Source organism: Dermacentor albipictus, chromosome 1, assembly GCF_038994185.2.
Source record: "Dermacentor albipictus isolate Rhodes 1998 colony chromosome 1, USDA_Dalb.pri_finalv2, whole genome shotgun sequence".
NCBI lineage: Eukaryota > Metazoa > Arthropoda > Arachnida > Ixodida > Ixodidae > Dermacentor > Dermacentor albipictus.
Window position 1 is genome coordinate 229,018,396 of NC_091821.1, and position 16,485 is coordinate 229,034,880.

At 47.4% G+C, this 16,485-nt stretch overlaps 1 protein-coding gene across 3 annotated transcripts in view; it reads left to right on the plus strand.

The window, feature by feature from the left end:
* The window catches only part of LOC139054256 (T-box transcription factor TBX20-like), a 192,074-nt gene that overhangs the window by 136,669 nt on the left and 38,920 nt on the right, over positions 1 to 16,485 (plus strand). The gene's annotated exons all lie outside the window — the stretch shown is intronic.

The window sequence follows — 16,485 nt, forward strand, 5'->3', positions numbered from 1 at the left end:
ACAGTTCATAATCCGACCCAAGCGTGAATAACCCGTCACACAATAAAAGGCAAATTTTGTTGTATTTATATACTTGTCTGTAATACCCTTAGCAATAAGATAACGTTATTGCGGCCGCTGACTTTTCATAACTGGCCACAGGCTGACAGAAAAAGCATGGTAACTTGTCGGGTAAATCTATATACGCGTGGCTGGATTCGTTTGACCGACCTAGTATTTGGTAAAGCTCCATGCTTCTAGCAAACATTAGCAAACAGCAAACATCGATAACATCGTTCGTCGTGAGGAGTCAGTAAGAGTTGTTCTGTGAGTGTTTGTGTGTCTATAGAAGATATACAGGGGTTATTAATCCCTCCGCGCACGATGTTTCGTCCCAAGGATGAAAATGACGACAAAATGCATTCGCTGGCTGTACAGAATTGTGTACAACAGCATTGCGCACGGATGCCGGTGGTCATGGTGTAAGCGCTGTACTGGCCCAGCATCAGCGTGGCCACGATCGCGTTATCGCTTAACGCCTCCTCTCACCAGCAGAGCGCAACTATTCTATCAAGCTTGCTGTTGTGTGGGTGGTTGCCAAGTTCTGTCCTTACCATTACGGCCGTGCCTTTTCTGTAGTAACCGACCATCATGCTCTCTGCTGGCTTTCCTCCCTCAATAATCCCACGGGCAGCCTTCGTCAAGGGGCTTTGAGGCTCCAAGAGTTTTCATATTCTGCGATTCACAAGTCCGGACGCCTGCACCAAGACGCGGATAGTTTATCGCGTTACCCCACCGACAGCTCTGACGCCTGTGACATCGAGTATGCTACTCGTGTCTTCTCCGTGTCACCGCTCGATCCTCCGTATCGCCGACGAGCAACGTCGTTATGCCTCACTCAAAGCGCTCATGCATCGTTTTGAATCCGCGCCCGACGACGCTTCCTTACTCCTCTTGGTTCTCCGGGCTGGTACTTTGTACCATCGTAATGTTCATCTTGAAGGTCCCGAGCTCCTTATCGTAATCCAAAGCACCTTCGTTCGACCGTTCTAAAGCAACTTGACGACGCGTCCACCGCTCATCTCAGCGTGTCTCGAACCTACGACACAGCCGCCGCTTCTCCTGGCCCGGTCTTGAACGTGTTGTGCGACGTTACGATAGCAGCTTGTGAGCCATGTCAACGCAGCAAGAAGCCATCCCTGCTTCCTGCTGGTTACCTGCAGCCTCTTGAAATTTCGGTAGAGCCGTTCGGTTGTCTCGGCTTGAACCTCCTCGTCCCTTTTCCGGCATCTACGTCGGGAAACAAGTGTGTTGCTGTCGCTGTTGACTACGCGACCAGATACGCCATTATGTGCGCTCTCCCAACCAGCTGCGCAACTGATGTGGCAGGTTTCCTGCTACACGACGTCATCTTAGTGCATGGAGCTCCACGTTAAGCGCTCACAGACCGAGGCCGTACCTTCTTGTCCAAGATCGTTGATGTCATCATGCGCGTCTGCTCTATCCGGCATCAGCTTACCACCTCCTACCATCCACCAACCAACGGCCTGACCGAGCCATTGAACTGGACCCTTACAGATATGCTGGCGAAATGCGTTTCAGCTGATCACCGCAATTGAGACCTCGCTCTACCATATATTACCTTCGCCAATCATTCTTCTCACCTTGACACTGCCAGCTTTTCCCCGTTCTACCTCTTGTGCGGCCGTGAATCCACGCTACCGGTAGAGACCTTGTTACCATCGATTACGACTCTGACAAGTGAATATGCCCGTGATGCCATTGCTCGCGCCGACCACGCTAGATAACTTCCACGCGCTCACCTATCAGTGTCACAAGAGAACCAGAAGCGTCGCTACGACCTCCGTCACCGTGAAGTGCAGTTTTCGCCTGATGTTTTGGTGATGCTTTGGTCACCTTACCGTCGATTAGGCCCATATCACGTGGTTCGTCAAGTCACTGATGTGACCTACGAGATCGTTCCAGCCAGCCTCGCAACGTCGTCCACTCTAAACATTAGTGATATCGTCCAGGTCGCCAGGCTCAAGCTGTATAACCCTCTCTTGCCAAGGATATCTGACGGCACCGGCACGCCGCTTTTGCCGCCGGGGGCTTGTGTGACGATGCAGCAAGCGCTTGGGAGACATGGCGCAAATGAAGACGAAGACCGGCATCTGGGTTTGGCACGAGCTGCCTGATCCACCTTGGTCTCTGGCTGCGGTGCTCTGGTAAATACATTGTAATTATTCCTCTGCTTGTGTCTCTCCGCACGTAGCAATATATTATACAGCGTAGCACCGTCACACGTTTTCTGATCCTAACATGCATGTTTGAAGTTTTTCCTGTATACTGCAGGGTAGCCTATAGACCGGGCTCAGCCTGGTTAACCTCCCTACCTTTCCGTTATGATAGATATCTCTCTCACTCTGTATACTCAGCCATGCATACACCTGAACATGGGTGCCACTAAACTGCGCACCGTTCGTGCGGCCTGTGTCGGCATTTGGGCGTCCAAGGAAGAAGTGTATAGCAGCGTGAGGGCCGAATGTCCGTTTCGCAGTCTTCCCGAAACGCGCAGAGCGACTGCAAGTTCGGAAAAGGTGCCCTCAACGGCCTGTTGCGTGCGCACGTATATAGAGACGAACAATTTCCACGTTCTCGTGGCAACGCATCGCGCGCGACACAGAGCACGCACGCTGGTCGCTCCAAGCTCGCACGGCGTGTCCTGCCCCGGGGTGCACCGATTCCACGGCTTGTCAGACCCTGAGTGACAACGTCGCGCAGATCGTGGGAATCTTGCTTTTGTGTTCCAGCGCGCGTTCTTTATTATTATTTTTTTGTCTTTCTCCGACTCTTATGCAGCAATCACTGGAGCGTCGCAAAGCTGCCGGTTTGCGGAACGCGTGCGGCTGAGATATGAGAAGCGACCAAATTACAGGGCGGCCTAACAGAAGCTGCCGCCTCGCGACCTGTAATTTCGACGTCCCGATTCACCAGCTCGCCAGCGCCGAAAAGGGTTTTCGGAAACATCTCCCCGAGCGACGAACGTCTCCGCCGACCAGCGAATGCCGGGAAGCTTCGAGATGGAATTCCGCGGCCGCCTGCGGATTGTGGACCCCACATTGCATGCAGTTCGTTATGTGCGCGCAGTAAATCGATCGCCTCTCAAAATTCCGGTTTTCCTTCTTTCTCTCTTGCTCCACAGCTATGGGTCGGTTTAACAAAAGAAGGCCTCGAGCGCCTCCCGCCTTGTAAACATGCGCTCACAGAGCGCGGTGCTGACCTGCAAGCGCGTGCGTCGATGCTAAATTGCGCGTCATCATACAGTGTGTGCGTGCGTGCGTGCGTGCGTGTGTGTGTGTGTGTGTGTGTGTGTGTGTGTGTGTGTGTGTGTGTGTGTGTGTGTGTGTGTGTGTGTGTGTGTTGAGGCAATTTATACATTTTACATTATAAAAAAGCGTATGAGACGTTCCACGACAGAATTCATAGCACATAAACGCGTAGAGGTACCACGTTCTCTATAGTGGCATGTGCTCATTTGAACTAAGCGCGGATTGTTCGCGAACGCATGCGGTCTCATGCATCCTCTACTGGTGTGCGATGTCCGTATTATAATTGCATGTTTCAAAACAGTACATTACGTGTGCACGCACCCAAACGGGTGCGTGCACGATGATACTGATCACCGTGCACGATACTAATGATACTGATAATACTAATCGTTCACCGTGCACGTTGGATATGCGTTAATTGTACGTAAAGGCAATTTTACCATTTCTTCTTTTCATTTCTTTCTTTTTACTTTTTCCTTCATCGCTGCGAGAATATGAATCGTTCTTCGTAATGTTATAAGGAAAAAGGAGCACGCATGTACACATACATATCTCACACGTGCATTTAAGTTTTTAAAATTATGATCAATAATATATTCAAAACACGGATTCAACAAAATTGCACCCAAACTCTCGCAGAGTCTGGCCGACGTCGGAATGTCCTGACAAATTCAGTATCATCGCGCAGAGTTAAGGAAAAGCGATCAAAAGCAGGTCGAAGTTAACACGTATACTACACTCGCCAATTCAAGAATCGAAAATCGATTCAAGAATCGAAGACCCGTTCTCTTAACTGACAAAGCTGTGAGCCTTCTTCTTCTTCTTTTTTTGGCTTTTAGTTCACCGTATCTATATATACTACAGTGATAGCGATGTTACGTGTACAATTAAGAGCTGTTCCCCAAAACTCTGTTCAGCTCTGGTGACGACCTAAATAGCGCGAGTACGCCCTATGGCTAATTACTACTGCCAGGGGAACGCGCTGCACATGTCATAAGGCGAATATGTTGGTGGTATCTCTGCGAAGAATAATTGTGAGACGACGAATAATTATTCGCTAATCAACAGCAATAGCGAGCGAGACGGTGATGACAATAATCAAAGTATGTGGAAATGCGTGCTCCCGTTATGGGCATAAGAAACAATGGTCGCGAAGGCGGTGCCTTCGCAGTGAGAGGGACGGCAATGAGGGCGGTAAGCACTGTCAGCTAGCTTCGATTATACAGGGTGTCCTTTCTTTTTTTTCTCTTTTTTTAGAACGTGCAAAATTTTTCAATATCACCTGTGTCAGATAGCACAATTTTACACCTTGATCTAAACTACTTGATGAGGCGGCCACTAGTTCTGCGAGATATCAAAATGCCTATTTAAATAATTACTATAATTGTCCTCACTAACTTTTTAGTTAATTATTACGGCAAATAGTTTAATCTACAAATTGTAGCTAGTGAGTTTGCAAGGCGTATCAACTTGGAAGGAATTCTCTGGACTGCATCATTTTCCAGACATTAATGTTCAACGTGTCCGACGAAATGCATTGGTGTTCCGGTTACTTTTGTACTTCGATGCATAACACAGCGTTTTCTTAAATGTAACTGGAACGCCGGTGCATGTCGTCGGACACAGACAATTATTATATCGAAACTGCTGCAGTCCTGAGAATTTGTTCCAAGTGGATACGCCTTGCGAGCTCACCAGCAATAATTCGTAGATTTAAATATTTGCCGTAAAGTAATTCGTTAAAAAGTTCATTGGCGTCATTGTACGTGTTATTTATTCAATTAAGTATTTTTATTTTTCACAGAACTGACGACCGCCTCATCGAGTAGTTTATATCAAGGGTTAGAATTGTGCTATCTGCCACGGGCAACTTTTAAAAATTTTGGACCTTAAAAAAAAAAGACACCCAGTATAATAATAAACACTTCATTATCCTATACTCTCAAATAAGGGATCTACGCTTTCGGTTTGCATTAAGTGTCCCACAGGGAAAAAAATAAAAAAAAACATTCTCGTAGTTGCTAGAAACAACGTATGCCACATAAATGTTCGTTCTGTACCGAAGCCAGTTGTTGGACTATAGTTGATTAAGTATGGTTATCAAATGTACATGGCTCTGTGTGTATCACGGCCGCATGCATGCATGCATGCACGCACGCACAGGAGAAGACGACCGCGAGCTCCGACTTGGAATTTTCCACGGCCCGCGAAGACCGCGGAAATACTTACACTCCTTTCAACGATACGCGCGCGACGCAAATCCGCGTGATGACGAGAAACACGACAGACAACAACCAAGTGGTCAATAAAACAAACTCAGCCGAGTGAAGGGACCGCAATGTTTCGCGGATGCATTCTTTTAAGCGGAAAACACACGCAGGCGGCGTAAGGCTGGTTTCAGCGAGGCTGTGATAAGAATCTTGCCGATCCTGCGTAGTCTCACCGACGGTGCCTGTCACGTAGAGTCTCGTCAAACACCGCTCGTCGCCGGTCGTGACGTAACCCGGCAAAGCGAAGAGAAATATGCATACGCTAGTGGGTCGAGAGCGAAATCGATCGAGTCCTGGATGCGTCTCCCGAGCGCGGTGCTTGAGCCACGAAGAAGCGCTGAGTTCAGCAGGAATGAGAAAATGAAGATGATGATGTCCCGAGCTTATGATGTCCCGAGCTTGATGATGTCCCAAGCAAGAAAGATAGAGAACCATTCATAATAATAATGCAAATAATAATAGCAATCAGTCATGTATTTACCGTGCCCAGGAACAACTATACGGCCATAGTGCTGGCGCACGCGTACAACGAAAAGTCTTCTTTTTTTTTTTAATGCGAAGGAATATAAGCAACAAAAAAATTCAGTAAAAAGTAATATTTTGAAAAGAAGAATGCATACATACAACAAGGCGCAAGGTGGAGAAAAAGGAGGAGAAGGGCAGTTGAACATTGTGCGAAGCTATGGAACAACAACGCAAAGCCCGGAAAAGAGCAATGACAGCGAGTTATGAAAAGTATCAGGATCATGAAAATAAGCGTTGTAAAGACTCAGTGTTCTAGTTGAGTGTTGGCGATGACAGGCAGGAACATGGAAAGGTCTGTGTTCTCGGATGATCTTGCACGCAATACGAAACATGATACAACTGAGGAGTTCGGGGCAGGTGGGGATACAGTGAAGGAGTCCGAAAAAAATAAAGAAAACACACACAAACACACACGCAGAGAAGGTCAGCGCGATTACGTCTGTAGCAAATAAGGGCAATGACAACAATCCAACAGTGCTAGAGCAAGGTCCAGCGTCCGTGTACGTTAGCAAAGCGGTGGTGATATGCGCTTAGAAACTTTTTCTGGACCCGATCTCTAATGTCACTGTTGGATCCAGAAATGCCATTCCAGACGACCGACACGTGTTCGAGTCGAGGAAGACATATTGTTGTGCACAACTTGCGGAACGGTGTAGGAGAATTTAATTCCCTCGATGGTCTGCAAGTGTGCCTACAGAAGCAAGAGGTCGCAGACCCCGAACAGGAAGAGAGTGCAACGACTGCTGATTGCCTTCCTGCCAGACACGGGACTCATCGACGCCTAGTGACAGAACCCCGATCTCAACTCATAGAAAGCTCGATCCGACCAGGTGGAATAACTTCCGGCTATGTACGCCAGGCTAACGCCGTCTGCTGTAAAATCATCACCACGACCACCAACACCGCATACCCAGCGTTGGAACGCGTTTAGTGTGAGCAGGAAAGTGTAAGGTTGTACTAAAAAGTACACCGAGATCATTGATCTCACAGTACTTGCACAATGGTACAGAACCAGCACCACCACCACCAACAACAACAACAAAACAACAACGATAATAATAATAATAATAATAATAATAATAATAATAATAATAATAATAATAATAATAATAATAATAATAATAATAATAATAATAATAATAATAATAATATCAGTTGATTTCTAGAGGGGGAGGCAAAAGGTGGTACTCCGCCAAGCGAAGGCCTACGCGTCCTATACAACAAAAAATTATGCAGAAACTCCACTGGAGTTGTCTGAGTATGCGGAAGCATTTAGCCACTTTCTCATCTCCATGCAAACTTGATCCGACTAGTATAAACCCTTATATAACCTTATCGATCGCTGTCAACCTTATCGGACTCGATGCTACCCTTATCAATCGTTATCTGCCTATATAAACCGTATCAGACATGATCCGACCCTCATAAACCTTATCGGACATGATCCGACCCTTACCAACCGTGTCGGACTTTATCCGATCCTTATCAACCCTTATTGGCCCTTATCAACCTTATAAGAATCGCTCCATCCATCACAAGCCCTTATCGCCCTTTCGTTCTTTATCCATACGCGTCGAACCATTACCAACCGTGATGAAACCCATATAACCCCTCATCAGTCCTTATCAACTCTTTGACTACTTATCTGTCTGTGTTGCGCAACGCGAAGTGCATGAGCCCTCAGAGATCAGTGGCATTTCGGTCGGTGAAGGAACGCCCCAACGAAAGGCGCATCTCGCGACCACCGAAACGCATCGGGGATGTGTTGTGTTTAAGCATTAATTTTGCCAAACCAGAATTTTCGTGATGGCTACAAGGTTCTAAGTCGGCTACATGTGGTCCTAGATATGTCTTTTATTGCACCATCACCAAATCTTTCAACAAATACTTAATAAGAACTGTTGTTTGACATTCGTTTTGTACCGCCGGTACACCACAGTCATATGGTCCAGGTCCATTCACCTTCTGCAAGCGTGGTTGTTTAGCGTAATGTGCAAGACATTCGTAGCAAGACAATGCAAGACAAGGGTCGTAGGTTCTAAACTCACCACCAACGTTTTTTTTTCTTTTCGAATTTATTCTGTTTTTATTTGTGGAGCGCATCGTGCTATGCGTTACGGACGGACAGATAGACAGACGAACAGATTTCTGGGGTGAGTCGCCTAAGAATGCTTACGCATTAAGTAAATACAAAAAGAAAAAAGAAACTCATGGTAGGTTGGTTTGGACAAGCACCGAAATGCTTTCGCTTTTAGAGCAACACTGGAGAGTTTCAGCCATGCTGCATTACTGAACGGTGATTTTTCCCTCCATCAAAAAGGAGCAGATACAAGGCAGATAATCACCGTATTACCTCATCGTTGGGGTAATACGGAAACTTTGCACAGCGGAAGCCCTCCGCTTTGGTTCCCGCCAGGGAAGCGAAAGCTCACAGAACATGCCGAACTATACGGCTGTACTCTCTCTCTCTCTTAAAACACTAATCATCGTATCTACCCGCAGCCTGGTATTCTAGACACACTAGAAATGGGGAAATAAGTTGTGCCTGTTGGTTACGTTTATTCAGCAAGCATTTCGTCCTCGCAGGTGCGTCGCCGACGCCGTTATTGCGCGGAATATCTTTCTTATCGTGTCATTTAAAAATAAATAAATAAACTGTAGCTCGTGATTGTCTTTACCCTTGTGCGAGTATGCATATTGCTTTGCGCTCAGCACCTTTCATAGCTCTACTTTTTTTCTTCCACCGTTTCCGACACAATAGTTCAGAGGGAGTGGCTCACGCATATTGAGATACATCATCGAGATGCTCGAATTGATCGTACAGTTGCTGATAGGTGACAGGCAATAATAAAAAAAATATTCTCCGTCGATGTATTCTGGTTACTGCATGTCCTTTTCGAAGTTTACATGTACTGCATACCGTGCATATACTGCGGCAAGGCATTAACAGCGCTGATTCCACCGCCATCAATAACGCGGTCTCATGACACAACTGCGGCTCCTCCGCGCGCAGGCAAGCTGAATTTTCGGCAGCTGCCGTCGCATCTAAAGCCTCGCATACAGCGCGGAGGAAGAGGCCGTGAAGAGAGAGAGAATTGAATCGAGCAGAAAAAAAAAAGAAAAGAAAGCGACCGAGGTTATAGCGGAAGCGAGAAGGTTCGCGATTAGCACAACAAAACCACGCCGGCTCGAACGCATGGGTTTAAAGGGGGGGTGTCGGGCCGAGCGTGTCCAACACGCCTCGTCGGCGCTCTCACGCGCGCGCGCCCTTTCTCGTTGCTGCTTGACGAAGCGTCCCCCAGCCTTTTCTTTTCGCCCAGTTTGCACATCTGAGCGCGAAATGCCGGCACGATGCGCACACATGTCCTGTTTATTTACTTTTTTTTTTCGCTTTGTTTGTTCGTTTCTCTCAATCGTGGTTGTAAACCGCCTAAGTCAAACTTCGGATGCGTCGTTTAGCCGCAGTAACTTCTAGTGTATACTATTCTTTTTTTCTATCTGAGAACGTTTGTTGCACAGGTATGCGAACAACAAAGCATCCAACTTTTGATTTCCTCTGGAAGCCTGGGCGTCGACCCTATGTGGGGTACGAGCGCGCCATAGGCTCGCAGAATATCAGAAGCAAGTCCGGGCCTATAATTGTAGTTCTGGCGATGTAGTGGCAAGATTAGCGTATACCTGGTTTTTGTTCATAAGTATCGAGCGTCACTGATAATTTTGCGTGTCTGTCAGCGCTTAAGCAATTACTACGAGCAACTAACTTGACCAAATGACCACCCTGATTGTTGAAAAAGAGTATCGCGGCTTTTCTTCTTTCTTTCTCTCTTTTGTTGAGTGCTTGCCGTGCAACATTCCTTTTGAACGTTCAAGTGTTTTACTCACAACAAAGTCCCTTTATCACGTAATTTAAATCGCACAGTTACATCAGTTGTTTGGTTAGTCCACTCGCATTCTCACTTTTTCTTTTTCCTTCTTTCTTCTTTTTCTTATTTATCTGTATGTATATATATTTATTTTTGTACAGCAGCCATGCCTGGCCCTATATCGCGCCGATTCACAAATGAATGTCGACTTTTTCGAATATGCGTGTCGCTAAATTTAGATTATATTTGAGAAAACGACCCAAGCATAATTCTTTTTTATACTCTAAACAAATGTTATTTGTAAACTTCTGAAAATCATCTAACAATAAATATTAGAAGGTAGATGAGTATATATATTGCCATATAGCAAATTCGAGGCGGAAAATTGGCTTCAGGAAGGTTACTCTTGACTTCGCAAGGCCGTCCGAAGCCCGAAGTACGAAGTTGGACTAAATTCATGCACACTGCGCATCGTTCTTACGCTGGCTGAACATTCATATCGGCGGCAGACATGGACACTAGCGCCACATTTCCCTCTAGTATGCTTCGTATGAAACTCTGTGTCCTCCGCATAAGAGTCTAAGCCGCCCAATGTCGGAAGCCATGTCGTTTGTGTCTTACTACACTAAGAGGCGCCCCGCAATCTGAATAAGCATGTAGCCAACACGCAAAGCAAACGCGTGCTGACGCTGCCTTTTCTCTGTTTCTATCTCTTCGCATTTGCTTTACGAACCCATCCAGCAAACAGCACAAACACAGCAATGCAAGCGCCCATGTAGCGAAGAAACAGCGCACGTACCACCGTGAAAATACACCAGCATATTGCAGGATGACTTTTTTTTTAAATGCATTATATTTAGGAGATGTTGGTGGCCTTTAGGCGGCGCCGGCTACTCTTTCACATAGAACAAATATATACGAAATATGAAATGACAAGCTGGCTCATGTGAATTTCAGTGACCTGACTTGATGCGTTCTGTATTTAGTGTGTGAGAGCTGACCTTACGTTCTAGTGAGCCTTAATTATGTGAACTGTGTCGTGATTTGTCTTTGCTTCATTGCTTGAGCTGGCTTTTCGTCCTGATGTGTTTTATGTGACCTGTCTTGTGAGTTGTCTCTTCTACATTTATCTGAGAAGACTTTGGTTCGATTTGTTGTGTACGTGATTCTCGTTGTGACCCATTTCAGTGCACTTATGCGTAATCTAACTGTCTGACTTTTTCGTTCTTGTCACATTCCTTTTGTTAAGCACCGTGTCTTGATCAGCGGCTGTGGCAGACGGTGCACAAAAACGCGCCGACAGGAATCCGTCTGCGTTTGTCAGCATTCAGTTCACGTATTCGCTTGCGCAAATGGGCCTCGTCGTATAGTAGTTAGAGTGCCGTCCTTGAAACCGCAAGATTGTGTTTTCGGTTTTCTATTTTTACTTTCTTCTTTTCTTTTTCAAATCTTTCCCTCGTCGTAATGCGGCCGCCGCGGTCGAAAACCTAATCCTGACGATCTTGTATAGAGCAGCACGAAACTCCATTGTGTTCCCGTCTTACGGGAACTGAATTTTCATCTTGGAACTCCTGCAGTGTGGCTTCGTTTTCGTATTGGAAACCTTGTCGTTCTTGTCGAACGCTTAGGTTCTTTGCATGCGTCTGAGACCCGCCGACACGTACGGAAGCGGCTATAACGCTAAATAAAGCATCTCTGCGGTGAATGCAGTGCTCATTACTTAGCGTAGCCGGTTGAAGATCAATGAGCAAACAAGTTGCCAAATTATTTAGACGATTCGTGCAGTTTGTGTGGGCAGTTATTGCTAGGCATCGAAGGTGTTAAAGCTGTGCCTGATTGCTAGGGTCATTCCGTAATAGTTGCGATTATTATTATGTTATCTTGAATGCAAACGGAGCAACCGTCGCAATCGCCGGACGATGAATAGTGTTGTTTTCGTCCACTTTGATATTTTTTTTAAATCAATAGTAAATGTTTTGCAAATCCATTCATATCTCAGGCACCCTTTGTAATCTTTACTAGTATATAGGAGATGCAAAAGTAAAGTTAATAAGAAATTTTACATAGCGATTTTCTTTGCCACTGCATGTATTAGCACGTGCTTGTGAATTTTGTTACTCATGAAATAAGAAGACAGCGTCCATATAAAACACCTAGCTGCACATGAAACAAATCTTATGTGTGTGAATTTACATATAAGACAAGCTGTGAGAGGTAATATCAGATGCAGTTAGTTAGCTCTGTTTAGTAACAACATCTTTACTTAAAAGTCAATCGCGCACTAGCCTCATCGACATTCCATTCGTACTAAAAGAACGAAAACAAAAAACTAAAACAACTGCGTGCTTGAACTATTTTTCTATTAGCATTCACTGCCGTTTGTGAACATTGTTCTCTTTGATTCAACGTGTGTACGTTGGCGCGACATTTTTTCCCAAGCATCCGGAAAGAGTGCCCGAATAACTATAAATATATTTTCCATGGCGAGACGCCGATGGGTTCTCCCGAATCTGGAGCATGCACAATCCCTCAGGATATGGACAGCACCGCGACTGCACCTTTGCGAACATCGACAGTGTTTCTTAGTAAAAGAAAAAGATGCCGATGTAATGGCAGTAGCCCCGAGGGACCTCACACAACAAGAGTGCGCAAGTTAAAAAGCGCGTTTTAGCTGCACGCTCGGGGACCACGGCGTTGTGCAACACGCGGTACATTGCGCGAAAATGATCATGGCTTTCGACCGCCTGTCGTCATCGCCGCAGGTTAAAAAGAAGGGCGACGGAGCTGGCGTACAGCGCTGGAGCTCTGCATTGCCAACACCAGCCACTATCGCTATGCCCGCGAACAAGAAATGCCTCGGATGCATGCCGGTGGCTTCTCTGCTCGTCTCATCGAGTTCGTGAACTCGCGATCGCTGTCAGTGGGTCTGGTCTCCAGACCACTGCACCTATAGTTATCATCCCTGGCCGCTGATCTTCCTCGTCAATTCATTGCAAAACAGGTCACAAAGCGCGCGCCGCAACGCGCGCAAATTGGCCAGCACTTCAATTAAAGCGAGCGGAGAAGCAGGTACAGCCGCCCTGTTGCTCCGCGCGGGCGATGGCAAGGTATCTACAGCGGAAGGGGGGGAGGGTTTGCTTTTCTGGTGCGCCCAGGGGAAGGAGGGCCCCGCGCGCGATACGGCGGCGGCCGCAGGCGCGCCCGGCGCTCATTTTTCGGAGTGCCGCGGGAGCGCAGCGTAATCGCGCCAAACAAGAGCAGCGCACCGCCGCCTGCAGCGCCCGCGGCACCACCACCGACGCGGTTCAACCCCTTCGCGCCTTCCGAGATTTCACTATCACGTCTACGCCTGTATATTACACAAGGGCCCGGACATATCGCGCGGGCTAACCTAATTTCGGGGCCCATAGCGCGGCCTCCGCGAAGTGCCATGGCGAAAGAAAAAAAAGGAGCAAGAAAAAAAAAATCCAGAGCAGCGCGCGGCGCGGATGATCCCCATCAGCGTATCACTTTACCCTGATGGTCTGTAAACGGACCTGTTTTATACGCCTGCTGCTGGCAGCCGCCGCTGCGGCCAGCGCGGTGGCTGCGGCGGCGGCTTCTCGCTCGGCGCCCCGAGAAGCGTCGAAAGCGCGTCTCGGGCTGCAGTCGCACTCCGCCATTGGTAATCCAATTTTTGGCCGATTGATTCCGCCGTTCGCTGAAAACGCGCGCGGTCTGGCATTATTAAATTTCAAAGCCGGCGCCCCCCGGCCTAGCTCGGGGGGACGGGCGTGCAAACGCTATCAGGGAACGTTTAATTCCCCCGAGACATAGCCCAGCGCCCTCCCCATGGCTGCCAACGGCCAGCCCGCTTCGACGCCGCGCTGTTGGCAGTGTCATTTTCTGGTTGCGGAAGTGCGTGCTTTTTCGGATCTCTCTTGGAACTTTTTGTCGCTCTGCTTATCCTTCGTTCGATTATTAAAGATCTCTCTGCTTTCAGTATTCTTTTTGATAGCTTTCTTGTGTGTTTTTCTTTCTTACCTGCACTGCAAATGTTCCGACTGGTGTAACATCCGCGCACTACGCAAGATGCGCTGGAATGAGTGACGTCCCACCGGCCTGCACCGTGTTCTTCAGCCGCGATTCGTCTGCAGACAGCAGCGGCTGCACGCGCTGCGAAAGCATACATCCCGTGCCACGGCGTCCTGCCGCTGCGGTGTGTTTCCAGGCGTCGCCATGTAACCGACTTGTCAGATTGGAGCTCCAAACGAAACATAAATTATCGATCTCGACTATAGTATACGAAGCGACGGGCCGCAGTTCAGAGTGCGCGCCCGCGAAGCTCAGACGAACAACTGTCCAATCATGTCTGAATCGTGACAGACGGCCCCGTCTCCCTGTCGATAGAGAACCGAGCTCGCGTTGGAGAGCGAATGACAAACTCTTTGCGGTCCATTAATAACGGCCATCAGTGGAACTGATCAGACGATTGTTGGCGAGCGAGCGCGTACGACTGGGCCGCTGCCTCGGCTGGCCTGCGCGAGCGGCGCCGACCTGTCGTTAATCGCTCGAGTGAATTATACCCAGGCAGCGGCGACACGGCGGCTCGCCGATCGGGGGCTGCTTCGCTGCAGGCCTATCTCGGGGAAGTTGGGAGGGGCTCTTCCTGAATAATCGAAGCGCCGCCGCTCGAAATGAACTGCCGCAGAGGAGCCGTGATGTTGAATTTCGCGTGCCGCTCATTGAGCTTCCCGATCTCGCGCGCAGAAACCTAAATCGACACTCTTCGGCACTGGGGGGGGGGGGGGGGGGGGGGGGGACAAGTGCGCCGGCGCTCTCCGTTGTTCTGACCCGATAGCGCGTACTAGTGCGACGCGATAACGGGGGGCTGCAGTTCTGCATGGCCTCTCGGCAGACGCTTTCCGAGCGCGTGGCGCTCTTGGCCGCAGTGCCCGCGGACGACACGCGCCAACCAACTAATCGGTCGACTGTCCAACTCGTCGAGGAGAGTTTGCAAAATTGATCACCCGACCAAAAAGTAGCTCCGTCGACACGCACTTTCCCTGCTAAAGAATCTATTTTGATTCAAATCGAAACTTTGCAGACTTTGATGATCCAGAAGCAGTTTTCCTGCATTCTGCAGCCCATGGCAGCAGTCTTCATGGGACTTTGAAGCTGAGGAACGCTGCGCTTAACAGAAGAGAGAGAGAGAGAGAAAGAGAGAGCAAAATGATAAATGAAAGGCAGGGAGGTTAACCAGGACCACGGTGTAAGAATTGACCAGGACTGAGTCTGGTTGGCTACCCTGCGGCAGAAACGTTTGCAAGACGTAGCCAGTTGAAATGAACCTCGAAGGATGATACCAGTTTCGAGATATAATTTCCCAAAGTGGTGGGACGAAATATATGACCATTCCAGTTAATTTTGCGCTTCAATCTGTGAAATAGCGTTTTGTTAAAAAAATGGGTGGAACAACAGTGCGCATTTACGGCGAGTTAGATGGTGCATATACTTATCTCCAAACTGGTATCATTCTGTAATTTCATTCCAAGTGGATATATACCGGCCGGATATGTAGCCGGATATACCCACCGGCTACAGTCCATAAATTGCAATACGTGCTGTAACGTAATTAATTGAAAAATAATAATTAGTGATTTTCTTTAATTAGTGGAAAATCTGTTTCGGTTTCTCATACAGGTAATGTCGGCCTCTCTGAATAATACATGAGAAACTTGCATGACCCGGCAGTTTATGGGTGCAGGATGTTAATTAAGACTGAATGCCTCAGCTAATCAGCGCTGCTTTGTTACACTCATTTTGTTTCGTTGCAGGTGTTGTGGCGTTTTCTTGACAGACAATTGAGGTCATTACTTTCACAGCCGCACCCATGCCAAAGGGACAGTTTTTATCATGGTTAAAGCCGATCATCATTGAAGTAAAGCGCGGTCAAAGCCGGAAGCGTGAATGAATCTAAATACGGTAGGATCGCAGTCAAGAGTCTTCGAAAATGACTGTGCAGTAAGTCCGATCGAAAGATCGTGTGACAGCAGGAAATCCTGAAGGTTTTGGGCCATTAAAATAACTGTATAATGAAGTCTGTCTATAGTTCACTTAGCTACTGTGCGTATGACTGTGCATGGGACATGCTAATACAAGAAAGTTGGGGGCTCTCACTATTATATATATATATATATATATATATATATATATATATATATGACAAAGCTTTCTCCCTTATCTCAACACACCGCATGGAACTTCATTCACGCGTGGGTCATTACTTTATTATTATTACTAATTAAAGTTAATTAGTCATAGTGATCTCGTAGGAGAATGTTGTTTACTTCATCAGTGATCTTTCGTCCCACTTTATTTATGCTGGGCATTTACTCTGGACAACTTGCATAAACCGATGCACCTGCGCGGCATGCATAAACGGAGGTATGTATACAGTGTACTGTGACGGCAGTCCCCGCAAACCCCACGTATGATAATGAGCAGGCCAGCCTTTTCAGATCACACAGGTATACA